Below are 27,611 nucleotides of genomic sequence, written 5' to 3'. Positions count from 1 at the left end.
GGGGTTTAGAACCATTTTCACACCAGGCAAATGCTGGGGCTGTACCTTAATTAAAGCCATGGCCACTTCCTTCCCACTCCCACTTCTTCCCTATCCCATCGTCACCATAAGCTGTAGCTGCGTCGGTGCAACGTAAAAAAAGTACACAGGCAAGCAGCTCAATGTTAAAAAATATCTTAGGGACATGAGTTACGAATTTTAGGGAAATAAAATATAATAAGGTATGAGAAAATATTCTTTATTTATTCCTAAAAATTACAATCCTTTTCTTAATCATCGTTATCCGCTCGAATAGATTAGCAGGTTACCTTTTTCTACCACTACGAGCGCTAATGTGAGTCAGTGCAGTGTTTCCACTTAAGCTCTTATAACTACGTTCGGTGTAGATATTTTTAAAAAATCAGAAAATACCTCGGGGTATTGAAGCAAGGGACACATTACAAAAAGAATTATGTAAGAAAGTTAATTTGGCTAGGATTTGAATTAAAAAAACGAGTCAAGAAAAAAAGCAATATTAGGCTTTTTTTCCGAAACTGCATCTAGGCCGGAAGTGATTTACGAATTTTTTAAAAGCTTTATAGGATGGTTCATGGTGTGGGTTACTGCAGTCACGTCCTAGATCGTGAACCATGGGTAACGGCTGAGTGGCCTAGTAAGTGGTCCTGAAAGTCGGGATACCAGTTACTATGGAATGGGAGTGGGCATCTTGAAGATATTCTGAGTCACGGCCCTCCTTGTGCTCAGGCGGCTAGGACATTATATGCACCAGTGGTCCTTAACCCGTTAGAGGAGAGATCCTCACTTGGACTGTGTGTAAGTAGGGTAGGATCCTGCTTCATGAATTTACCGAGCTCAGAACATTTTAAGCAAGCCTCGGATCTATGGGAGTAACGGAGTCCCACTCCCATTTGATAGACGAGGGACTCCTTGGAAACAACTTGGCGAACGAAATGGGATTCGATGGGGAGCAATCAATATTAATGGGTCTTATGGAAGAATTTTTTTTTTTTTTTTTGCTACGGGCTTTACGTCGTACCGACACAGATAGGTCTTACGGCGACGATGGGATAGGAAGGGCCTAGGAGTTGGAAGGAAGCGGCCGTGGCCTTAATTAAGGTACAGCCCCAGCATTTGCCTGGTATGAAAATGGGAAACCACGGAAAACCATCTTCAGGGCTGCCGACAGTGGGATTCGAACCCACGATCTCCCGGATGCAAGCTCACAGCCGCACGCCTCTACGCGCACGGCCAACTCGCCCGGTTATGGAAGAAAGAAAGTAGGACTGACTGAGTCAGCAAAAAGGGTGCATGCGGATGTGCTAGGAGTAAGTGATATTCGAGTAAGAGGAGATAACGAGGAAGAGATATGAGATTATAAAATGTACTTGACGGGTGTTAAAAAGGGAAGGGCAGAGAGTGAGGTAGGGCTGTATATCAGGAATTACACGAAACGCAGTTCCTGTTAAGCACGTAAATGAGTGAATGATGTGGGTAGATATGTCACTTGGAGGAATTAGGACGATAATTGTCTCAGTGTATTCACTATGTGAGGGTGCAGATGAGGATGAAGTTGACAAGTTTTATGAAGCATTGAGTGCCATCGTGGTCAGGGTCAACAGCAAGGATAGAATAGTGCTAATGGGCGATTTCAATGCGAGAGGTGGAAATAGAACTGAAGGATACGAAAGGGTGATTGGTAAATGTGGAGAAGATATGGAAGCTAATGGAAACGGGAAGTGTTTGTTGGACTTCTGTGCTAGTATGAGTCTAGCAGTTACGAATAAATTCTTCAAGCATAAGGCTATTCACCTATACACATGGGAGGCTAGGGGTACCAGATCCATAATAGACTATATCTTAACAGACTTTGAATTCAGGAAATCTGTTAGGAATGTACGAGTTTTACGGGGATTTTTCGATGATACAGACCACTATATGATCTGTAGTGAACTGAGTATCTCTAGGCCTAGGGTAGAGAAAGTGAAATCTGTCTGCAAACGAACAAAGGTTGAAAATCTCCAGGACGAGGAAATTAGACAGAAGTACATGGATATGATTAGTGACAAGTTTCGAACAGTAGACAGTAAGCAGGTTTAGGATATAGAAAGAGAATGGGTGGCATACGGGATGCTGTAGTAGAAACAGCAAGGGAATGCCTATGAACAACTGTCTGGAAAGATAGGAAAAAGAGGACATCTGGGTGGAATGATGAAGTGAGAACAGCTTGCAAACGTAAAAAGAAGGCTTGTCAGAAATGGCTCCAAACAAGGGTCGATGTAAACAGAGAATTGTACTTAGATGAAAGAAACAGAGCGAAACAAAAAATTGTTGAATCCTAAAAGAACTCGTGGGAAGATTTTGGTTATAACCTCGAAAAGCTAGTTCAAGCAGCAGGGAAACCTTTCTGGGCAGTAATAAATAATCTTAGGAAGGGAGGGAAAAGGGAAATGAACAATGTTTTGGGTAATTCAGGTGAACTCATAATAGATCCCAGGGAATCACTGTACAGGTGGACGGAATATTTTGAAAACCATCTCAACGTAAAAGTGAATCGTCCTGGTGGTGTCGCGAACTACCAAGCTCATGGAGAGGTGGAAAAATATGTTGGAGAAATTACGCTTGAGGAAGTGGAATGAATGGTGAATAAACCCCATTGTCATAAAGCAGCAGGAATAGATGAAAAATTAGACCTGAAATGGTGAAGTATAGTGGGAAGGCAGGGAAAATGGCTTCATAGAGTACCGAGATTAGCATGGAGTGTTGGTAAGTTACCTTCAGATTGGACAAAAGCAGTAATTGCACCTATATATAAGCAAGGGAACGGGAAGGGCTCCAACAACTAAAGAAGTACAGTATCTCATTGATTAGTATACCAGGCAAAGTATTCACTGGCATCTTGGAAGGGAGGGTGCGATCAGTGGTTGAGAGCAAGTTGGAGAAAACCAGTGTGGTTTCAGACCACAAAGGGGCTGTCAGGATCAGATTTTCAGTATGCACCAGGTAATTGAAAAATGTTACGAGAGGAATAGACCGTTGTGTTTATGTTTCGTAGGTCTAGAGAAAGCATATAACAGGGTACCGAGGGAAAAGATGTTCGCCATACTGGGGGACTAAGGAACTAAAGGTAGACTATTAATAATAATAATGCTATTTGTTTTACGTCCCACTAACTACTTTTTAAGGTCTTCGGAGACGCCGAGGTGCCGGAATTTAGTCCCGCAGGAGTTCTCTTTTGTGCCAGTAAATCTACCGACACGGGGCTGTCGTATTTGAGCACCTTCAAATACCACCGGACTGAGCCAGGATCGAACCTGCCAAGTTGGGGTTAGAAGGCCAGCGCCTTAACCGTCTGAGCCACTCAGCCCGGCAGGTAGACTATTAAAATCAATCAAAGGCATTTATGTTGACAATTGGGCTTCAGTGAGAATTGATGGTAGAATGAGTTCTTGGTTCAGGGTAGTTACAGGGGTTAGGCAAGGCTGGAATCTTTCACCCTTGCTGTTCGTAGTTTACATGGATAATCTGCTGAAAGGTATGAATTGGCACGGAGGGATTCAGTTAGGTGGAAATGCAGTAAGCAGTCTCGCCTATGCTGACGACTTCTTAATGGCATATTATGCCGAAAGCCTGCAGTCTAATATCTTGGAACTTGAAAATATGCGCAATGCGTATGGTATGAACATTAGCCTCTCGAAGACTAAATTGATGTCAGTAGGTAAGAAATTCAACAGAATTGAATGTCAGATTGGTGATACAAAGCTGGAACAGGTAGATAGTTTTAAGTATTTAGGTTGTGTGTTCTCTCAGGATGGTAATATAGTAAGTGAGATTGAATCAAGGTGTAGTAAATCTAATGCAGTGAGCTCTTATTTGCGATCAACGATGTTCTGAAAGAAGGAAGTCAACTTCCGGACGTTAATTTTTCAGACCAACTTTGCTTTACGGGAGCGAAAGCTGGGCAGACTCAGGATAACTTATTCATAAGTCAGAAGTAAAAGATATGAAAGTAGCGAGAATGTTTGCTGATACAAATAGATGGGAACACTGACAGGAGGGTACTCGGAATGAGGAGATATAGGCTAAGTTACGAATGAACTCGATGGATGAAGCTGTACGCTTCGGTGGTGGGGTCATGTGAAGCGAATGGAGGAAGATAGGTTACCTAGGATAATAATGGACTCTGTTATGGAGGGTAAGAGGAGTAGAGGTAGACGAAGACGACGATGGTTAGACACAGTTTCTAACTATCGCATCGGTAGGTTGGTAGTAATGCTCTATTTTGTACACGCTACGTGCATTTCGCATACCAGACAATGGAAGTGACGCGAGAGGAGCAGTACAGCGCAATCAATTTCTGTTTTCATTTAAACCATACAGCCACTGAAACTTACGAAAAGCTGAAGCATTATTGTGATCCTCAAGGAAAACAAGGCGCACAGTGTGGAAATCTCCAAAAATGACAAAAGTTGTTCCATCTGCAGGGAAAGTGATGGTGAACACATTTTTTGACTGAATGGAATGATTTACCTGCATGCAGTTCCCCCTCACACTACTGTTACTATACGTCAGTATTGGCTACACTGAGGAAGCACATTGCAAAGAAACGACCAGAGGTTTCTCGGACTGGGTTGCAACTTTTTTGCTAGTTGCTTTTACGTCGCGCCGACACAGATAGGTCTTATGGCGACGATGGGACAGGGAAGGGCTGGGAGTGGGAAGGAAGCGGCCGTGGCCTTAATTAAGGTACAGCCCCAGCATTTGCCTGGTGTGAAAATGGGAAACCACGGAAAACCATTTTCAGGGCTGCCGACAGTGGGGTTCGAACCTACTATCTCCCGAATACTGGATACTGGCCGCACTTAAGCGACGGGGTTGCAACTTCATCATGACATTGCACGGCTTCACGTCGCAATCAATTCATGCATTTTCTGGCTCGATTCATCGTTACCTGTGTACCGCATCCACCTTATAGCCCTGATCTTGCACCCTGTGAATTTTTCCCCCAATCACTAAAGGCAAAGTTTAGGAGCATTCGATTTGAGAACTCTGAAGCAGTGCTCAAGAAAAGTGAGGCGATTCTCAAGGACCTGACAAGGAATGGTCTACAGCATGTGTTCAAGGACTGGCAGAGACGCTATAAAAAAGTGCATTGAAGTAGGGGGCACTACTTTGAAAAATATCATGTAAACATTGAAATGGGGTAATAAACATCTGTGAAAAAAAAAATCAGTCTCAGTCTTTGTTGATCAGCCTTCGTACTTTGTCTGTTAAGAAAAATTTTCAACATTCAAAATCTAGGCTTTTTGTACGTAATCTAAGTGAATAAGAATTATTGTGAACCTCCAGCTCTCCTACTCCGCCGGCCAACATTCTGATGGTGGCAATTTTTTCGACCAACGGGACGCGAACCAACTAAACACGATGCCAGACCATTTGTACACTTGATGGTTTAACTACCATGTCCACCAGGCGGGCTCAAATTCCCAAGTGCCAACCACAATGAACTCGTAAATAGTCCACGAAGAAGTGCCGTAGATTATTTCAATAAAAACGGCTTAATCATATCCCTTTCAGACCTGAAAGAAAACTGCAGGTGTGAATTTTTGTTTGTACGTCAAGAACTGACTAAAATGCTGCTCAATACACATATTAATAGTTTATTTTACAAAATAAAAACTAACATCCTAAAAACAGGACCCACACAATAGTGCGTATCAAAATTCAAAACCTCGTTGTATCATGTACGATGGTGTAGCTTCAAAATTTACGTTCACTAACCAATGTACACACTTCATTGAATATATTCCGGTATTCAGTAAAGCTTCTAGATTAATATAAACGCAGTAAATAAATACTTACTTTCGGCACTACTGCTTCCTGCCATCTCGCCGATCAACTGTGCTTTTTAAACTCTTCTTCCTTCGCCCTGGCGGTCAAGCGCATACTAAAATCAATTGAAATACATGCCACGTGTCCTGCACAATCACTGCAGTCCGGTGTAGCGCCGAAAAAACATCAAATACGGTCAGGGATAACTAAAATACGAACCCTCACAATTGTGCGTACTCGGTCTGAAAGGGATATCTTGATCAGGTCTTTTATACCTTGTTTCTTATGTCACTCGTCAAGGACTTAACATGCCCTGTCCTGATTGACCCTTGAATTCCAGTACATTTGGCAACCTTGTTAATCATGTACTCTATTCTATTGTTGTGTGACCTTGAGAAGGTCAACAAATTCTACCAACATGAATGGTTATGCTATAAAGAGCAACATGTCTGATGTTGGGTAACAGTCTACAATGGACGAATGAAATTTATCTTGTGTGGTCCCAAAGGAATACATGTGAAGATAGATGGGGTGGTAGCTCTCTAAGTTGGCATGGCCCCCACCCAGTTTGTGGAATGTGGAGACACTTTCTCCAGACCGCCACAGCCTTCTGGATCGCGGACGGTTGTGGGAGGACTTGGTTTCGAACCGGAAACTGTCCGTGAGTGCGATCAACAATGCACAAGTAGGGCACATAGTTTGAAGGCGCGCGTGATGCAAAGTGCGGCCCGCAGGCCCGGTGCGGCACGCCAGTGGTCCACTTACATGGGCTTCATTCATACCAGCAACTGAGCAGAAAATATAATTATAACCAAATGAAATACCCTAATAAATAATGATACGACATTTCTAAATAAATGACATAGAACAAAACAGTCCGCCTCTGTGGTGCAGTAGTGTGATTAGCTGCCACCCTCGGAGGCCCAAGTTCGATTGCCGGCAATACCACGAAATTTGAAAAGTGATACGAGGGCTGGAACGGCATCCACTCAACGTTGGGATGTCAACTGAGTAGAGGGGGATTCGATTCCCACCTCAGCCATCCTCGAAGCGGTTTTCCGTGTTTTCCCCACTTCTCCTCCAGGCAAATGCTTGGATGGTGCCTAACTTATGGCCACGGTCGATTCATTCCCTCTTCCTTCTCTACTCCTTCCAATCTTCCCATTCTCCACCAAGGCCCCTGTTCAGCATAGCAGGTGACGCACCCCCTGGGTGAGGTACTGGTCCACCTCCCCAGTTGTATCCCCGACCCAAAGTCTCATGCTCCAGCACAGTGCCCTTGAGGCGGTAGAGGTGTGATCCCTCGCTGAGTCGGAGGGAAAAAACCAACCCTGGAGATAAACGGATTAAGAAAGAAAGAAAGAAAGAAAGAAAGAAAGAAAGAAAGAAAGAAAGAAAGAAAAATGAATGACAATACTGTTCGAAGAAGCACTCCGCAAATATTTCACGTTGAAATGAGGAGATGAGGTAATTTCTGTTCGTGATGGTAGTCATTGTTACTTTAACGGGGTGTGTACAGTACTTTTCAAAATACTTTTTTAATGCTTAAATTATTCAAGAATATGTTTTTAAAAAATGATACCTGCAATAGTTTTTGAGTTATGATTTAAACGCCAAGATGCAGCATCTTGTATTAACATGTCAGTGTGTTAACGCATGTTCGGTGCTTTTTTCGTTTCACAGAGCGAGTTGGCTGAGCAGTTAGAGTCGCGAAGCTGTGAGCTTGCATTCGGGTGATGATGGGTTCGAATTCCACCTTCGATAGCCCTGAAGATGGGTTTCCGTTGTTTCCCATTTTCACACCAGGCAAATTCTGGGGTTAAGAGCCAACACCGTGTTTCACCCTCCCCCTCCCCCTACCACATCATCATCATCACCATCATCATCATCCTACATTCAGCCACGCAGGTTACCCATAGATGTCAAATAGAAAGACCTACACCGGGACGAGCCGAAAATATCCTTGGGGACTCTCGGCACTAAACGTCATACGGTAACTAACTAACCAACTAACTATCTTACTAAATAAATAAATAACCGCATGTGGTGGGCCCTGGTTTAAGATAACCAGGCTCTGGAGATCGAGTAACTCCAGGGATAAGGAGTCCCCAGTTACAGGGGGACCGTACCTTATATTCTGCAGCACATTGTCTATTTGAAAAATAAATTACTTTAATAATAATATTATCTACAATCAAATACAGTGCGTTGAAAAGACGTCAGCCAAAGAATAGGAAATCATTCTACTCCTCTCACAATCAGGTAACTAGTCGTGCGCTCCACGCCGGGTGCTGTACAGATCACAGCTCAGAGAGAATTTCTAAGCTTTTTGCCAGAAAGCATGATCTCTGCCTTTTGCGCATGCGTACCCAACTTTTCTGATGTGCTGTGGATAGAACAGCCAAGACAACACTTCACAGTGATTCGTTCGACCAGAGGCAGCACTGGTCACACTTGCTTTTCGACCGAAATGAGAAGGTGGCACCCTCTTGATTCAGCGGTAGTATTTAAGAGGGGATCGCTCTGAGCAAACGGGAAAACAAAATACTATACAGGAAGCCTTCAGCTATTCCCGCCAGGTCCTTTAATACTCCCAACTTGCCTATTCCATAAATCGATGAACTCCACAAATTGTTTCCTTTAATTAAAAAAACATAGTTTATAAATTTCACTATAACAATATAACATGTCATTTTCATTACGACGTTTCTGGTTTTATTTCAATGATTCTGGTAACATTGAGAAGTTCTGTTTTTGCGCGCTCACACCAAGTGTTTCCAAGTTCGTGAATGTTTTGTCATTGCAGGTGTTACTGTGTGTTTAATAAGTTTTGTTTGAGGAATGTGTGTATGCGTTGGGGCTGTTTGTGTGTTTGTTCAGTATGGAAAACTCAGTGGAGAGCCTCTTGAAAACCGCATATGTCTCTAAATACTTTTATTTTTGGAGGGGGGGGGGGGGTAGAACAAACAACTGATTTTCTGCAGCAGCTGCCACTGCCCAGCTAAAAGACAACCGCTCGGTAACGAGGTGAACCAGCTGGTTAGGGCACTCCCTGTCCCTAGGGTGGGAAACTGCCCCTAAAGGCGCATGAACCACGGTGGTCAACGGCATAGAAAGCCCTTAACGGCGGACTGGGCTTATGAGCTACTAAGAATAGCTCTAGTGGTGGGAAAGGGGTCTCTCCAGTAGTTACAGTCCTTATGCCACTGAATGGAGACTTTGATCTGTCAAGGATCGTGCCGTTGTTTATATGCACCAGCATTCTCATGTTAATAGATGTCACTCACTGTCGTTTCCTGTCCGACTCGTTGGCTGAATGGTCAGCGTGCTGGCCTTCGGTTCAGAGGGTCCCGGGTTCGATTCCCGGCCGGGTCGGGGATTTTAACCTTCATTGGTTAATTCCAATGGCTCTGGGGATGGGTGTTTGTGCTGTCCCCAACATCCCTGCAACTCACACACCACACATACAGTAACACTATCTTCCACCACAATAACACGCAGTTACCTACACATGGCAGATGCCGCCCACCCTCATCGGAGAAGGGCTGCACCCGGCTAGAAATAGCCACACGAAATTATTATTATTACTGTCGTTTCCTGAAGTTCTGTACCCTAAATGTAACAAGCTCTACGGTGATAGGGGAGTTACAACGGGGCAGGACTGTGTAATATGGGAGCTTCTAACTACAAACCGGCACGTAGGTGACGAATATGTAGTCATCGTCTTGTTTGAGGAGAGGCTGCAAGGCAACTCGTGTGATGCATTCGTGAATGAGCAGGCCTATTAAGCATCCACTCTGCTCACTCCAATCGGGGAAGGGGCTAGAAAAGTTGACCTAAAGGTAGCCACCTAAACACAACCCGACTGGGAATCTGAGCCCAGAAGAACACCATATGCGGTCGACAGAAGCTACATATTAATGTTGCAACTTGGTATATCCGCACTATAATGGACAATGATATAGATAATCGACCAGAAAGTCGAAGTGACAATAAGTTCAATACATGTTCAGTTAGAAATAGGCCCCTTGAAGAATTCAGTAGGTATTCCGTCTGTTCTAGCAGCTTTATTATTCTTCAGTGGTCGAGTAGCATCGTCAGCCTATGGAATAGAAGGAGTTTCACCAATATGATGCAGCGCTGGCTTTGAGGAATTTCATTAAATAGTTCTTCCTCTTCGTATGTGTCTGCTCAAAAGTTCAGGGAAATATTCTTCCCAACCAGAACAGCTGTACTTGAGTTTGGAGCCATCTTTAGATATGAATGAATTTAGACCTTGAGTAGCTGGACCATACATAGCTTTTGTAGCAATGGAAAAAGTGCGGATGCTGTTGGTGCCTGCCAGATATTGTATTTCCACTGTTGATTGATAAAGAATGTGAGTTGTTCATTGCACAGCTGATTTGGCTTCTCTATAGTTTTGCCTCTTGGAAGCTTAGACCTTGAGTAGCTGGACCATACATAGCTTTTGTAGCAATGGAAAAAGTGCGGGTGCTGTTGGTGCCTGCCAGATATTGTATTTCCACTGTTGATTGATAAAGAATGTGAGTTGTTCATTGCACAGCTGATTTGGCTTCTCTATAGTTTTGCCTCTTGGAAGCTGATTCAATGTCGTTGCGATATGAACTCGGAAGATTTCTCCCAATTTGGTAGAATTTGGTTCTAGTGCTGTCCTCGAGACCGTCAGTGTTCAGTTTACGCTTGATCAGATTTTTCTGTTTCTTTCTTTGATAATGAGCACGTAGAGCCACCAAAGATCGTATCAGTCGGTGGTTGGTCCAACAGTCAACCGTATTTGTCAGGGCCCTTGTGGTTAAGACATCTCGTTAGTCCCGGGCATGCACAATTACATACGGTAATCAAATAAGTGCCAGTGTTTTGACCTCGAGTGCTGAAAAAATGTCCTAAATTTATCTTTCTGTCATAATAGGGCATTTTTTTTGCTATGGGCTTTACGTCGCACCGACGCAGATAGGTCTTATGGCGACGATGGGACAGGGAAAGGCTAAGAGTGGGAAGGAAGCGGCCGTGGCCTTAAGTAAGGTACAGCCCCAGCATTTGCCTGGTGTGAAAATGGGAAACCACGGAAAACCATCTTCAGGGCTGCCGACAGTGGGGTTCGAACCTACTATCTCCCGAATACTGGATACTGGCCGCACTTAAGCGACTGCAGCTATCGAGCTCGGTTAATAGGGCATCCTTGATAACCACATTCTCTTCCGAGTCGTGGGTAGGATAGTACTGAGCGAGTTGACCATGCTGTTAGTGTCGTGCAGCTGTGAGCTTGCATTCGGGAGATAGTGGGTTTGAATCCTACCGTCGGTAGCCCTGAAGATGGCTTTCCGTGGCTTCCCATTTTGATACCAGGAAAATGCTGCGGCTGTCCTTTAATTAAATCCACAGCCGCTACTTCCCAATCATAGCCCTTTCCGCTTATTGGAGTAGCTCGTTTCCTGAGTTCAAGTTCTTCCCAGTCCGAAGTTTGCAACATTTTCATAACACTACTCTTTTGTCGGAAATCATACTGAACAGATCGTGTTGCTTTGTCCGGATCCATGGCTAAATGGTTAGCGTGCTGGCCTTTGGTCACAGGGGTCCCGGGTTCGATTCCCGGCTAGGTCGGGAATTTTAACCATAATTGATCAATTTCGCTGGCTTGGGGGCTGGGTGTATATGTCGTCTTCATCATTTCATCCTCATCACGGCACACAGGTCGCCTACGGGAGTCAAATCAAAAGACCTGCATTTGGCGAGCCGAGCATATCCTCGGACACTCCCGGCACTAAAAGCCATACGCCATTTCATTTCGTGTTGCTTTGCTTGTGACCTTTTCCAGTTCTCGAATCAAGTAATCCTGGTGATAGTCTCATACACTGGAACAATACTTTAATTGGGATCTTACCAGAGACTTATTCTCTTTTGCATGTTAACTGCAACACATAAATACCGCCATAACATGAAGAGATCTGTAACATTTATTCACAATCTCGCTTATGTGATTACTCCCATGAATATATTTGCAATATTAACACCTTGGTTCTTACAGTGATTTCCATGAGTTACTGTCACCCCATCAACACAGTAATAAAGACCGAGAGGACTTCCTCTTGGTGTAACTTACTACCTGACCTTACATCCCGTTTACCATCATACCATTGTCTACTGTCGATCTCACAAATTTGTCAAGATCGTATTGCAGTCGCTCATAATCTTGTAACTTATTTATTACTCCATACAGTATGACAAAAACAATCTTATCTGTGATTCCAGTTCTCTACTCATATCATTTATATAAAATAAGAAAACACGAAGTCTAAAAATACCGCCCTTCGGACTACCACTTAATCATTACTGGATCAGATAAAGCTTTACCTCTGAATTCTCTTTTCTAGACATTTATCCACCAATTCAGTCACTCTGTACTTACCCGCTTTATATTTATCAACTTTTACTTTGTAAACTGGAGCTCCTATTGCAACTCCCCATTCGTTTGATATAGCTACATCATGCAGACAGCGATCAAATGTGTACTTCAGATGTGGTACAATATCCTACCAACAATCTTTAGTATATCTCCAGAAATCGTAACATTTCCAGCTGATTTTCTAGTTTTCAACTATTTTAACTTTTTGTAGCCTATATACAGTATCTTTGTTATCATAGGTAAATTTCAGTACTTTGCTTTTTTTTTTGCTAGGGGCTTTACGTCGCACCGACACAGATAGGTCTTATGGCGACGATGGGATAGGAAAGGTCTAGGAGTTGGAAGGAAACGGCCGTGGCCTTAATTAAGGTACAGCCCCAGCATTTGCCTGGTGTGAAAATGGGAAAACACGGAAAACCATTTTAAGGGCTGCCGATAGTGGGATTCGAACCTACTATCTCCCGGATGCAAGCTTACAGCCGCGCGCCTCTACGCGCACGGCCAACTCGCCCGGTAGTACTTTGCTAGCAGTACTCCTCTGCCTGGACATTATCCTTATATCCAGTTGTCTTTAAATACTACTGACTAATTTCTTCTGCCTTCTGTAAATACTGACATCTACACTCCCATTGAACCAAAGCAAACCCCATGGCACTACAGCCCTTGAAGGACCTTGGCCTACCAAGCGAACGCTGCTCAGCCCGAAGGCCTGCAGAGTACGAAGTGTCGTGTGGTCTGCACGATGAATCCTCTGGGCCGTTATTCTTGGATTTCTAGACTGGAGCCGCTATCTCACCGTCAGATAGTTCCTCGATTCTAATCACGTAGGCTGAGTGTACCTCGAACCAGCCATCAAGTCCAGGTAAAAATCCCTGACCTGGCCGGGAATCGAACCTGCCCCCGGGTAAGAGGCAGGCACGCTACCCCTACACCACGGGGCCGGCACGCTCCCATTGGGCATTTATAATTTTACAATGTCCTTCCTGGAATATGTTTCTGCCTTAAAGTGCTTTTACATGCCCTTCAATTTTTCATTAAACCTGCTTGTCGTCATGTTACCCTTAGCTAACTTCTTTGTTAAATTTAATTTCCTGGTAAGTCGTTGAGTTTGGTTTCAATGTCCCGTAAGCTTTCTGCAAGAAGACGCAGATCATCTGCAAAGTCAAGTTTATCTATACATTTGTTCAAGCATCACTTAATACCCCCGAGTTCTGTTCTTGCCCCGCTTGGCAAAATCAAAAACAGAGAGACTCCTTTTGACGTGAAAACGTCTTACAATTTATACTCTCCCGCTTGTGAGCCTACTTCACGAGTAACTAACAGTACATCTCGCAATTCACTCACTTTCAGACCCATTATAATCTGGCTTTAAGAAAGGCCAAAACACTTTGACTGAACTTCTTCACGTAACAGATGCTATTAGGCTTGATATGGGTAAACGACAGGTGATGGTACTCACACTCGTTGATTTTTAGCAGTGCAGCCTTCTTTCGAAATAACGCTCCTTGGCGTTGACAGGAAATAGCTTAATTTATTTATATCCTCTCTCACAAATCGTCTTCAGCGTGTCTCAGTAAACACGGTTACATCCCAATGGGCTATAAGATTATTCGGAGCCCCTCAAGGATCTGTGCTGGGACCTTTATTATTCATGCTGTATATTAATATCTCAGCTCCACTCCTTCATTGCAGTACCACCCATATGTTGATGGCTTATAAGCATATTATCATACTAGTACAGACTACATATATATGAATACTGGCCTACAACGACTCACCGTATATGGCAGAAGTAAGTCCTATAAACACAATCCACGGAAATCCAAACTATTATAAATGGACATCAGAAATTATTACATGGTCTGGATAATCAAAAACCACATCCGACTGCCATAAACGGGACCCTGACGTGGATTGAGCATATAAATAATGTTTGCAGAAAGGTTCACGCATCATTCTATCCTCCGAAGCGTCATAAGAATGTTCTTCCTCTAAATCATAAAATTAAAACTGTAGCTCGGGAGATAGAGCGCTGGCATTCTGTACTCAAGTTGGCGGGTTCGATCCATGCTCAGTCCGATGCTATTTAAACGTGCTGAAATACTTTTAATTGAACGTTAAATAAGTTCTGCGGGACAACATTCCGATAAAAGTTAGTAAAGAATAAAAGCAGTAATATTATTTACCTTTCTACTTCACCCGTTGAGTTGTAAAACGTAGTGCTCTAAAACTCAAACTTTTCGTTCTGTAAAATTTATTTGAATGTAAAAAATTTCTAGGTACGGCATTGACCCACGTCTACAAGTATCTTCAAACAGCCCCGCTTGTCTATCTTCCAATTTTATGCTTCATTCTTAATTTCACGAAATTAATACCCGTTCCGGATCACTGCTCGAAATAGCACCGCATCGAACAAATAACTTCAGCCATTCCCTCCTGGGCATTCCTTCGAGATTATGGAACACGCTCTTAGTATGTATTAGAAACTCTTCATCGTGTAGCACGTTTAAAACAACCTGCTGTAATTTTTTCCAGAGTACATGCTGTTGACGATCCTCCGTGGGTCAGGTGGCAGCGCGCCGGCCTCTCACCGCTGGGTTCCGTGCTTCAAATCCCGGTCACTCCATGTGACGTTTGTGCTGAACAAAGCGGAGGGGGGCAGGTTTCTCTCCGGGTACTCCAGTTTTCACTGTCACCTTTCATTCCAACAATACTCTCCAATATCATTTCATTTAATCTGTCAGTCACTAATCATTACCCCAGAGGAGTGCGACAGGCTTCGGTAGCCGGCACAATTCCTATCCTCGCCGCTAGATGGGTACTTCATTAATTCCATTCCTGACCCTTTCGAATGACTGGAAACAGGCTTTGGCCTTTTTTTAGATGCTGTTGAATAAATGTATGAGTGAATGATATGTGGATGAAATAAAATATTAGTCTATACATTAAATGCATCTTAGGTTATCCCATCTAGTTTTATTACTCTCATTTAAGATTTAAATTGGGTACTAAGAACAGAGTTGATAACATAGTCATGTTCTTTATATGCTACATACAATGTTGAACAGTTAATGCACTCTACTTTCAGCTAGTTAGTAGATGTAGTCGTATAAACTTAGATATCCTTCAGTTATTAAGTTTTTTTTTTTTTTTTTTTTTTTTTTTTTGCAATTGGTTCTCCGTCGCACCGACATAGATAGTTCTTATGGCGACGATGGAATAGGAAAAGCCTAGGAGCGGGTAGGAAGCGACAGTGGCCTTAATTAAGGTACAGCCCCAGCATTTGCCTCTTGTGAAAATGAGAAACCACGGAAAACTATCTTCAGGTCTGCGGGGTTCGAACCCAGAATCCCCGAATGCAAGTCATCAGCTGCGCACCCCTAACCGCGTTTGCTATTTTTCTAATGTGGTTTACTTATTTAACATACATTTTTCAGTAATCTATAGAAATAAAGTTCTAGGGGATCTGCTCTCTGTAATTTCGTATATTTTGCCAATTTGTCAGATATTTATCCGCTTTAGGTCAACTCAAGACCGTATGAGTGGTTTTTAGCTTTCGTGTTTGTCTGTTTGTTCGTTTGTTCCACCATATCGGCGAATTGGCAGGATATATTTCGATCAAACTTCATATTTACAGTATACTCATCCAGGAGCGGGTTTAGTTACGCATATGACTTAAAAATCACTGAATGGAGTGGGGGTTTACAGGAAGACCAGAACAGAATTTTTCAATTTCCTCTTATAGTATTAATTTTCTGTAAAATCCGTAGATTGTATATGAACCGTCCCTTCATTTTTGTTATGTAGATACTTTCGCTTACTCTTCAAAATTCAAATGACGGAGAAAAGTACTAGTTTCTGCGGATTTCACGCTTGCTTTGAGTTATTGACACCCGCGCGGATCGACAACGAACCTACAGGTTATCATGGCAAAGTCTCTGGCTGCTTGACAACAGGGAAGTAATGTAATGCCATTTTCGTCATTATTCCTGTAAACTCGTGGTTGTTCGTTGGGTAGAAGGCGAGAGAGACGTCAAGCTGCCATTCTGCGGGATATTTGCGGAATACCTACAATCGTCTTCGAATAGCACTAAGGCTGGTTGTTAATATTTCATCAGTATCGCATCAGCATTTCATCAGTGTAGCCCATTATTTCACACCGTAAGGCGTTTTCTGGCATGTGTTATCATTTTTACTGTATTTCTCTTCTACCTCCGTTTTCTGATTTAATTTCTTGCACATGCCTTGCGCTTTAGGCTTCAGTAATAAGAACATAAGTCATCTTATCTAAGAATCCCTGCGCCTGAATTTCTCCTCTGGCATCGCTTTGTTACATCGTAAATCATATCATCACCATTTAGTGATGGACATTTCATTTTTCCAACACATCCACTTGGTATTTCCATATTTGCTCTATCCGGCTGTCCTCAGTTATTATCCTATCTTCACTTAATGCCAACTTTCTTAACTGTATTACTTTCTTCCTTAATTTCTCCGTATGTATGTGAGTGCTAATCCTTTCCTTTGAGAAAGAATTCCAAGATGTCCAATTCTGTAACTTTTGGCCCCAAAAATTATCGAAATATAGAGGCAACTTTTGTGACGGTGCAAACCTTTGTTTCGGGGTAATTGGTGGCTAAACGGTAAATTATATCACAAAACGGGTAGCACAGTCGCCGCTCAATTTGGAGAGATCTACATATTTGTTCCCATAGCATGTTGTCGTATCTCGATCTCTTATACGGTATTATGAGCTGCATTTCTCGATTATAATCAAATCTCCCCAACTCGATTGTGACTGGCATTAGAAAAAAGGATCTGTCTTTATAATGAAAACTCTCCATCTCCATTGTAAATAGCAGCAAACAAGTGATCCTCCCAAACTCGATTAAGAATGGCAGTAGGAAACGTGTCTTGCCATTATCATCAATACTCCCCAACGCGCACCTTACATCGGAAACAAAGTATGGGCTCCTCCCCGTGGTGTTTCTCCGATAACGTTAAGAGACATTCAATTTAATGTTATCTTACTCACTGCATGTATAGTAATTTACGTAGAAATCCGTATACAACGTAGAATGCCGTAGCGAAGCACGGGTACATTTGCTAGTTGTAAATAATTACCGTTTAATGCTGAAATAAATCTCAAAATGGCATATGTTTAGTTGTATGAGAGGGCCAAGAGCCCTACGTCGCCACCTTGTAAATAAATAAATAAATAAATAAATAAATAAATAAATAAATAAATAAATAAATAAATAAAATTAGAGTTTTGTCTGTACATTGCTTAGAATGTGAAAAGAATGGTATTTCTGTATCGCTCATGTCCATAATAACACGGAAATGCAATTTTTACTTTTCCTTAATTTCTGTCTGTCTGTCTGTCTGTCTGTCTGTCTGTCTGTCTGTCTGTCTGTCTGTCTGTCTGTCTGTCTGTCTGTCTGTCTGTCTGTCTGTCTGTCTGTCTGTCTGTCTGTCTGTCTGTCTGTCTGTCTGTCTGTCTGTACGGTTGAAGAGGATTTAATGAAAATCGGTATGTGATGTCGGGGACGAACCACTACAATCTAGGCTATAAATCATTTTCCTCACGCTGGGTGAAATGGTAGTTTAGGGAAAGGCCTAAAATCTAATTCTCAAATATATTTTTTATTAGTGGCCCTATCGATAAATACTACATAACGAAAGTTATATAGAATTAAATTTCCGATCATTTATGTCATACATTGTTACCGTACTGGCTTTGATGACACAGATATTCATGAATTTGTATTTTTGTTGCCAAGTCCATATCAACGCCGAGCCACTAGAAAATGAGTTAACAGAATTGAATGCAAGTCTGTATATAGAGTCGGGGAATAAGAAACTACAGTCTAAGTTATAAACAATTTTATTCACCCTGGATGAAATTGTAGTTTAGGGGAAGGCGCCTAAAATTTAATTTTTAAATACCAATGTCTTGGTCCTATCGAAAAGTACTACATAACAAAAGTTATAGAGAATACAATTTCCGACAATTTCTATTTTATTCAGTTTTATCGTACCGACTATGATAAGAGTGGTATTTCACAGTTAGAAGAAAACTAAATGTGAAGGCCTACAATATTGAAAGCGCATAATATTGATCAACAATAACATTACATTGACCATTGTTTGTGTTGTTCTTTGTCTCTTATGCAGCCGCTCAACTCCGATAGATGAGATTACTGCTGCGTACCGTGTATATCAGCCCGACTGAATATTGGCGGGAAATAGCCTGGGAGTTAGTAGTAGTGGTGGTGGTAGTAGTAGTAGTATGACCTGGTCTAGAATTACAATTTAGGCCTATTCCAAATTATAGCACCACAATTCACTAAATAACTCAAAACTCAACCCTGAAAAGAACCGTTTCTCAAGAAAAGCTTCTTCCTCTTCACTTTTATTAAATTCTACATTCATTTTATTCCACATTAGCAGTGAAAACGGGGTTTCTCCTCTGTCTTGGAGGAAAAATTTGCCTCCAAGTCAGATAGATTGTTTCGCTGCCTACGTAGTGAACCGAGATTTTCCGACTCATCGGGTACTCGAAGGAAACAGATTAGTAAAAGGGCATAGTTTTTGGCCTGGGAATCTCCACTATTCGACAATCCCACCCGGCCGAAATAAGACGAAGTGTGTTCACGGATAACGGCTGTCTGCGGCTTGGTCATTCCAGCTCTGGAACTTTGGACTGTTAGATCGGCAGCGTAGTACTCTTCGTTAAAAGTGAGAAAATGTGTGGTTTTTCATTTGATCGAGTATTTCATATGAAAGCATTGCTTTTAATCGCGCCATTTCTACTGACGTCATTGTAATGAGTAATGACCTACGTTAATTTCAGTTGGGAAAACTACTAAGTCAGTCTTTCTGAGGATGTAAAAAGGCAGGTGGAGAGTGAGTGTCTGCTATTATAATGAAAACTCCCCAACCTGATTGTGACTGATGTAGGCAAGGGGCCTACCATTACAATGAAAATTCCCTAATGGTGACTACCCCGTCGCGTTTCTAGGGTAATGTTAAGTGCTATGCAATTTAATACAATCTTGCTCACAACATGTACACTACCTAACCTACGATTCTGTATACAATGTAGAATTCCGCAGTGAAGCACAGGTACATCAGCTAGTAAATAAATAAATAAATAAATAAATAAATAAATAAATAAATAAATAAATAATGCATATCTACCATTTAGTCCCGTTTTCTGAAGCGGGTTCAGGGATGGGGTGAGATGAAATGATATGGCATTGTTTTACGGCTGGATGCTCTTCCTGTCGCGAGCGTTAGTTGAGGAACTAAGGAAATGAAATGAATAATGGTGAATGAACTTGAGTAAGGAGGTTCACGGATTTGGTTGTGGAATATGAATAGGAGCCAGCCCCGCGGTGTAGGAATAGCGTGCCTGCCTCTTACCTGGAAGTTCTGAGTTCGATTCCTGGCCAGGTTAGGAATTTTTACCTGAATCTGAGGGCTGGTTTGAGGTACACTCAGCCTATGTGATTACAATCGAGGAGCCATCTGACGGTGAGATGGTGGGCCCGGTCTAGGAAGCTAAGAATAACGGCCGAGAGGATTCGCCGTGCTGACCACATGACACCTCTTAATCTACGAGCCTTCGGGCTGAACAGTGGTCGCTTGGTACGCCATGGCCCTTCGGGGCTGTTGCGCCATGAGGTTTGGTTTCGGTTTTCTATGAATAGGAACTGTGCCGCCATTTGTCTGGAAATGAAAACGGGAAACCACGGAATACCATTTTCAGGACAGCCGACGGTGTGGTTAGAACCTACTCGCCTCCCGAATGCGAAGCTTGGCTCCATAGCCGTATTTTCGTCGTTGATGGGCTCAGTAAAAACCTCTAAATGAGTGAATATAGTTAGTGGAGTAAAGAGAAAAGGTAACCGATATGAAAGACTGGAAATTGAATTTCCTATCATGTTTCTTATGTATACTCTTTAGATAGAACTAATCGGGAGATATTCGTAAGTTGGCAAAACATGCGATCACCGCGAAAACCAAACCAAACCAAACCAAACCCCTTGGCACAACAGGCCCCAAGGGCCTTGACCTACCAAACGACCGCTGCTCAGCCCGAAGGCCTGCAGATTACGAGGTGTCATATCGTCGAAACGATGAATACTCTTAGCCGTTATTCTTGGCTTTCTACACTGATGCCGCTATCTCATTGTCAATAGCTCCTCAATTATAATTACACCGGAAGAAAAAATATCCAAACACCACGAACTAAGGAATGTACAATATGAAAAATTTGGCAATATATTTGTCGAGGTAACATACTGAATTGATTAAAGGTACACGACTACAGGTTAATATCCACGCGAGAAAATCCATCGCAAATGTGCCATGCTGGTCCATTAATAACCGGTGTAATCACCTGACTGTTGGATGCAGGCATGCAAACGTGCATGCAGTGTGTCGTACAGGTGCCAGATGTCAGCTTGTGAGATGGAGTGCCATGCCTGTTCGATATAGGGACTGTTAATGCTGGTTGTGGATGGCGCTGGAGTTGTCGTCCAATGATGTCCATACGTGCTTGATTGGGGACATATCTGGAATAGGGCAGGCCAAAGCAACATGTCGAAACTCTGTAGAGCACATTGGGTTACAACAGCGGCATGGGACACTCTGTAGAGCACATTGGGTTACAACAGCGGCATGGGAGTGTGCATTATCCTGTTGGAAAACATCGCCGGGAATGCTGTTCATGAATGGAAGCACAACGGGTCAAATCACCAGACGGACGTACACATCTGAATTCAGGGTGAACGGGATAACCACGAGAGTGCTTCTGCTGTCATAGGAAATAGGTCCCCAGACCGGAACTCCCAGTTTAGATCCAGTGTGAGGACGCCGCAGACAGGTGGAATGCAGGTGCTCACCTGGCCTCCTCCTAACCAACACACGGCCATCACTGGCACCAAGGCAGAACCAGCTTTCATCGAAAAACACAACGGACCTCCACTCCATCCTCCAATGAGTTCTCGCTTGACACCACTGAAGTCGCAGACGGCGGTGGTTTGGGGAAAGTGGAATGCACACCACAGGGCGTCTGGCTCGGAGCTGTCCTTCAAGTAACCGATTTCGAATAGTTCGTTGCGTCACTATGGTGCCAACTGCCGCTTGAATTGCTGCTGCAGACGCAGTCCGCTCGACACAGCCATACGCCGAATACGGCAGTCCTCCCTCTCGGTGGTGTCACGAGGACGTCCGGAGCCCGGTCTTCTTGCGAGCGTACCTACTCGTGACGTCTGCTGCCAGCACGCACGCACAGTGGAGACATTCCTGCCAAGTCGTTCTGCAATAACGCGGAAGGAAAATCCACCTTCACGTAGCCCTATTATACGGCCTCTTTCAACCGCAGTGAGCTGTTGATAATGGCCTATTCGTGGTCAAAGTTATTCTTGACCCAATTACAGTCACTCCGTCCAATCTCATAGGTAACTAACGCTCTCGCGCAGTACGGCCCGTATTTAAAGCAAACCTGATGAGCAACGTCATGGGGCCGCTACTAGCGACACGCTAATGCGGTTTGCGGGAAATTTGAATCAACGTCATCTTTCAGATGTTTAAACATGCCTACCAACGTTCGTTAATTTAGCAAAACCCTTCTTGGTGTTTGGATATTTTTTCCGCCAGTGTATTATTCTCTCGTGTCAGAAACATCACAGTCACATTACACACATTTCGACCAAATCTTTGCTACACCAAGTGCATTCTGTTTGCCTTGAAAGAGTTCATCTTTTGAGCACGAGGATGAGCTGTAGAGCTCGATCTGTTTAGCATCGTTGCAACCCCACCTCGCTAAGGTCACTTTGGGTCCGCACACACTGATCTCAACTTATTCAGGGATTTCCACATGTCCAGTCCTCTTTGTAGACAAGTGATACGCATTCAGTTACTGCTATCTGTCCACGTAGGCTGAGTAGACCATGAGGCAGACCTCAGATCCAGGTGAAAATCCCTGACCTGACCAGGGTCTCCGCATAATAGGCATGCACGCTACTTTTCACCGCCGGGCCGGCGATCATCGCGAATATCTCCATTATTATTCTTCGTGCGGTAAAAACATGTGGGATTTGGAAATCATCTTTTTTCATGTAAAAGCAAAGCAAAAGCAAAGTCATCTCCCTACAGGCCATGAAGGCCCTTGGAGGGGTGGAAGGTAAAGGCTTCCACTATCCGTAACCGCGGCACTTGATGGGGTAGAGTGGTCAGCTCTACGCCCGGCCGCCTTTGCCCCCAGGAATTACCCTGGTACTCATTTTTGGTGTAGGCTGAGTGAACCTCAGGGCCATATGCACCTCAAAAGTGGAAATCTCATTTCTTAAATTTTACGACTTCCTGACGGGGATTCGAACCCACGTCCTTCCGGGCGAGCCGAGCACGCCTTTACCGCCTCGGCCAGGCAGCCCCTTCTTTTTTCATGTACAGTTTCTTAATACATCTTATATCAGCGGAGAAATTAGACGTTTTCTGTTTTACCCCCTTAATATTACTATGCCATTGTATACTTACCCAATAATATACCGAAAGTGTCTTCTGCCCCTTATTTCTCTCGACGTTAGGCCACCCTTCTAACGCCTTGAATGCGAAGGTCGATAGTCCATTGCCTATGTCTAATGTTGTACCAAGGCACTGAGAACGTATCTTGCAGAACAAAATAGTCTCTTAGGCTACGTCCGCACCGGAGGTGGCTTGCTTAGCGCTTAGATGGAGGATAGTCACTAGGATGATTCATCCAAGCAAACAAACTCCCGAGAATGAATGGTAGTGGTCGCATCGAGCGCTTGGTTTGGCTTGGCTTGGTTCCCTGGGTAGTCCCTAAGTGTCTATCCTAGCGAACGAACTGGCCTGTTTTTCCAAGCTTCTATCCAGCTAAAAACGTGAACTTGTTTTTGTACTAAACGTAAATTTTATGTCACTTTTGTTCACTTTTGACTTGAAAATGAATGAGTAACTTGTGTCAACATTGTTTAAAAAAAGAGAAGCCTTGTAGAACTCATCATATGAGCTATACAAAAATGCTATTATCCTGAAAAAGCTTTGGGGAGAGGAAGAGCAGGAAGTTGGTAAATATCATTAGTGTATTTATTTATTTATTTATTTATTTATTTATTTATTTATTTATTTATTTACGATACCTAAAGCATTTACAAATTGTGATATTGATGAATGTTTCTGTCAACACTTATTTGTTTGAAATTAAATGCGGCCACTTTAGCGCTGGATTATGTTTTCAGGTAAAGGTACAGCTCCATTTCCGTGTACTTCGTGTACCCAACAAGAAGAAGAACGCAGGTAGTAGTTCGTACTTCAAACTATAATTCTCAGTAAGAAGTAATTTTCTTCGTAACTTCGACAGAGACATTTTTAAGTCGACTATATGCGAAACGTCCCTGCATTATAAACAACTTTTGTTATGTACATAATTTCCCTTACACTTCAAATGATGGAGAAACATACTATCCTCTGCGGGTCTCATGCTTTGCATTGAGTGTCCGATAGACCGACAACGAACCTACGGGTTACTAAACAACGTCTCTGCTTGCCAGCAGGGAAGTAACATATTACAATTTTCTTCATCATTCCTGTAAACTCGTGGTTGTTCCTTGGGTAGAAAGCAAAAGAGGCGTTAATCGGCCATTTTGCGGAATATTGGCGGAATGGCGTTGGAGGTTACAATTGTCCTCGGATATCACTAAGGATGTTTAGTCCTCAGCCCGAAGGCTGGTTGGATCCTCAACAGCTCCGCCATCAGCTGTCATAGATGGCCTAGGCATCACTGATGAGGCGTACTAGGGAAATGAGGAGTGAGGTAGTTTCCCGTTGCTTTCCTCACCGAGCCAGAAGTTGCTATTACATATCAGTCTGCCAAGCCCACTGAAATGCATGCCCCAACCGGCCCTATGAGCAATATTTTCACACCATTTATAGCAGGGACAGGCTGCAGAAGGAATGGCATTACTAGCATCACTCATACCTCAGTCACTTTCATTTTGTCAAAGCCAAGGATAAAGCTGAGACAGATCAATGAAAGTAATAAAATTGCTCTAGCCTATACCAGAGACATAGTGCAGTGTAAACACTAGGTCCCGCCAGCAAAGGCACATATCACTAAGGGACGTTATTAATATTTGAACAGTACTGCGGAGTGTAGCCCATTATTTCACACCGTAAGGTGTTTTCTGGTATTTGCTATCATTTTTACTGTATTTCTATTCTACTTCTGTTTTCCACTTTAATTTCTTGCCTCTGCCTTTCCTCTTTAGGCTTAAGTCATCCTCTTATCTATTTATCTAGGAATCCATGCTCCTAAATTTCTCCTCTGTTGCCGCCTTCTTATATCCGTAACTCATACCATCACAATTTATTGAGGGGTATTTTATTTATCATTACATCCACTTGGTATTTACGTATTTGTCCTATCCGACTGTCCTCAGTTGTAATCCCATTTCCTATTAATTTCAACTTTCTTAACTGTATTACTTTCTTCCTTAATTTGTATGCAATTGCTAATCCAAAAATCTGGACACTCTGTTCTTTGAGGAAAAATTCAAAGCTGTTCAAGTGTATAAGTTTTGGCCCCGGAAAATTTAAAAATATGGATGCATTTTAATGACGGTGCAGACCTTCGTTTCGGGGTAGTTTTTTATCGGTAACGGTATTACAAAACTGATAGCACAATTGCAGTTCAATTTGGAGAGGTGGTGGTGATTATTGTTTTAAGAGGAAGTACAACTAGGCAACCATCCTCTATATAACACTAATCAGAGGGGAAAATGGAAGGGATCCGACACTTCGAAATATGAAGATATCGGTCAAAGAAAGACAAGAGGCACGAAGGGCGTGAAAATGACTCCCTAGCCCTCGCAAACCTAATAGCGTCGGGGTCGAAAAAGAACAAGAGTTGACCAAGAGAGGTCGGATAGGATAGATGAATGTGAGGAGCCTGGCATAAGTGGAAGCAATGCCAGGACTCATCTAAGGGCCCCGTGGTCGCCAACCCACGCTCCGAACTTCAGAGCCCCTGGGGCTCAATTTGGAGAGATCTACAGCTATGGTCCTATGATGTTTTGTTGTGTTTCTATTGTTGATACGATAGACAGCGCTGCATTTCTCGATTATAATCAAATATCTCCAACTCGATTGTGACTGGCATTAGGAAAAGGGGCCTGTCTTTATAATGAAAACTCCATCTCTTCTGTGAATGGCGGTTGTGAAGTGAGCCTGCCGTTATAGTAGAAACTCCCGAACTCGATTGTAATGGCAGTAGGGAGTAAGAATTACTTGAAATTTAACAGTACACTCAGTGAATATGGAGGGAATTTACAACTAACAAATATTTTCATTATTTTCAGGTAAGAATCGTGTTTTATTTTCATGAAGAATGTTTCTGTTTTGTGGGAAGGATCTCTCAACATCACATCACTTCACATGGTTGTACTTTTACTATCTCTTTTCACCCTGGATTTCGTTGCAGGATCCTATCAAACTTTTCCCTGATAGAATAGATAGCCTGATAGCGGGCACATTCCCAGATGTTTGCTCAAGACTTCCCCTAACTTGTTTCACAATCCTAATGGACTCCACAAAGGGCATGCCACTCGTCTCCAACTCGGTGATGGCCCCCGGCGGCTTGCTGAAGTTTCCTTCAGGAACGCCAAATGTGATCGAACCGATGGGCTTCTCTTATATAAACAGCATCCTCATCGTCCATGGCCTAAATTATATAGCATTGCAACAAAACAACTCGCCACATGACACAAATTAATAGGCCTATATCTGCTGCTACGAAATGCGATCGTAGTTCTCAGTCACAAAAAGATAAAACGGACCTCCTTACTTCAAGCTTGGCAGAAGAGAAGTAGGGGGAGTAGGGAAGTTGGAATCCCCAGTGATTCACTGCTTCAGCCAGTACGATTTGGGCGATTTTTCTTTAGGCATTGCCAAACACACTTCTTCAAAGGGGCCGATGGTCTAGTTGTAAGGTCCCTTTAAACAACCATCATTATCACTTCTTCAAAGCAGATCTCAGGACAAAGCGTCCAACAGTTTGCAGCGAGAGGGAGGTAGGGAATAAGAGTGTGTACAACATACTGTAGTTCGACGGTGATTGATTCTCGCATATCATCTTAGGATATGGGAGCGGTGGAAGGCTTCATGGTCAAATAATTCCTTGATGTCCTCAAGTAAATTTACCAAGCGCTATTTCTGGAGACTTCCGAGAATTCTCCTTATTGTTAGTGGGGTAACCAGATGTTGAGAAACGTGAAAACAATTCTGTCGACTACACCAGCTAGAATATAATGGGTTGGAAGAAAACTGGATTTTTAAAAAACTTTTGAAAGGCATTAAACAGTTAATTATACTCCAAATAGGCATGAATCCCTGAAACAGGCATTTATAGGCACAATTAAAGCAACAAATTCTTGTAAAAAGAGCCTACAAAAAGCCTATGCTTCCGTATACAGGAATAACATAGGCAATTAGGTAAAATCTCATCGATAGTAATGAGGCATACTAGGAAAATTAGGAGTGAGGTAGTTTCCCGTTGCTCTCCTGGCACAAGTAAGTGGAAGCAATGCCAGAATCATCTAGGGAAACTGTGGTCGCGAACCTACACTTCCAAATTCAGAGCTGCTGGTCCCGCTTTTAATCTCTTGTACTACCCCCACCCACAGGGGATTTGAATCATGAGGTTCTTGATCGCGCTCTTAATTTTCCATGATGTGTCCATTCGTAAAATAATAGGTGGACTGTTCGGCTCATGGCTAAATGGTTAGCGTGATGGACTTTGGTCACAGGGGTCCGAGTTCGATTCCTGGCAGGGTTGAGAATTTTAACCATAATTGGTTAATTCCGCTGACACGGGGGCTGGGTGTATGTGTCGTCTTCATCATCATTTCATCTCCATCACTAGAAATGAGAATTATAGGCACTAAAAGCCGTTAAAATAGGCAGGCATATAGGCTCTTAAATTAACCAAAATAGGCAAGAAAATAGGCATAAAAATTACTTATAATTTAATAACACACTCAATTAGTATAAAAGGAATTTACAACAAGCAACTTTTCAATGTTTTCCAGTAACAATCTTGTTCTCGTGTCATGCAGAATGTTTTTGTATTGAGAGAAAATCTCCCAACATCACATGAAGTGAATGGACAAAACTTCAGTGAAGCCACTTCATCTGGGTTTAGTTCAATTGTTTCGTCTACCTCAGCATGTAGCACCCTGACTACTTTTACCAACGCTTTCCATCCTTGATTCCTCTGTAGGAATCGACCTTTTCGCTGACAGAGGCTACCTTCACAGAGGTTCGGTCA

Source organism: Anabrus simplex, chromosome 8 (genome assembly GCF_040414725.1).
Source record: "Anabrus simplex isolate iqAnaSimp1 chromosome 8, ASM4041472v1, whole genome shotgun sequence".
In the NCBI taxonomy this organism is placed as follows: Eukaryota; Metazoa; Arthropoda; class Insecta; order Orthoptera; family Tettigoniidae; genus Anabrus; species Anabrus simplex.
This window is presented reverse-complemented; position numbering follows the sequence as displayed.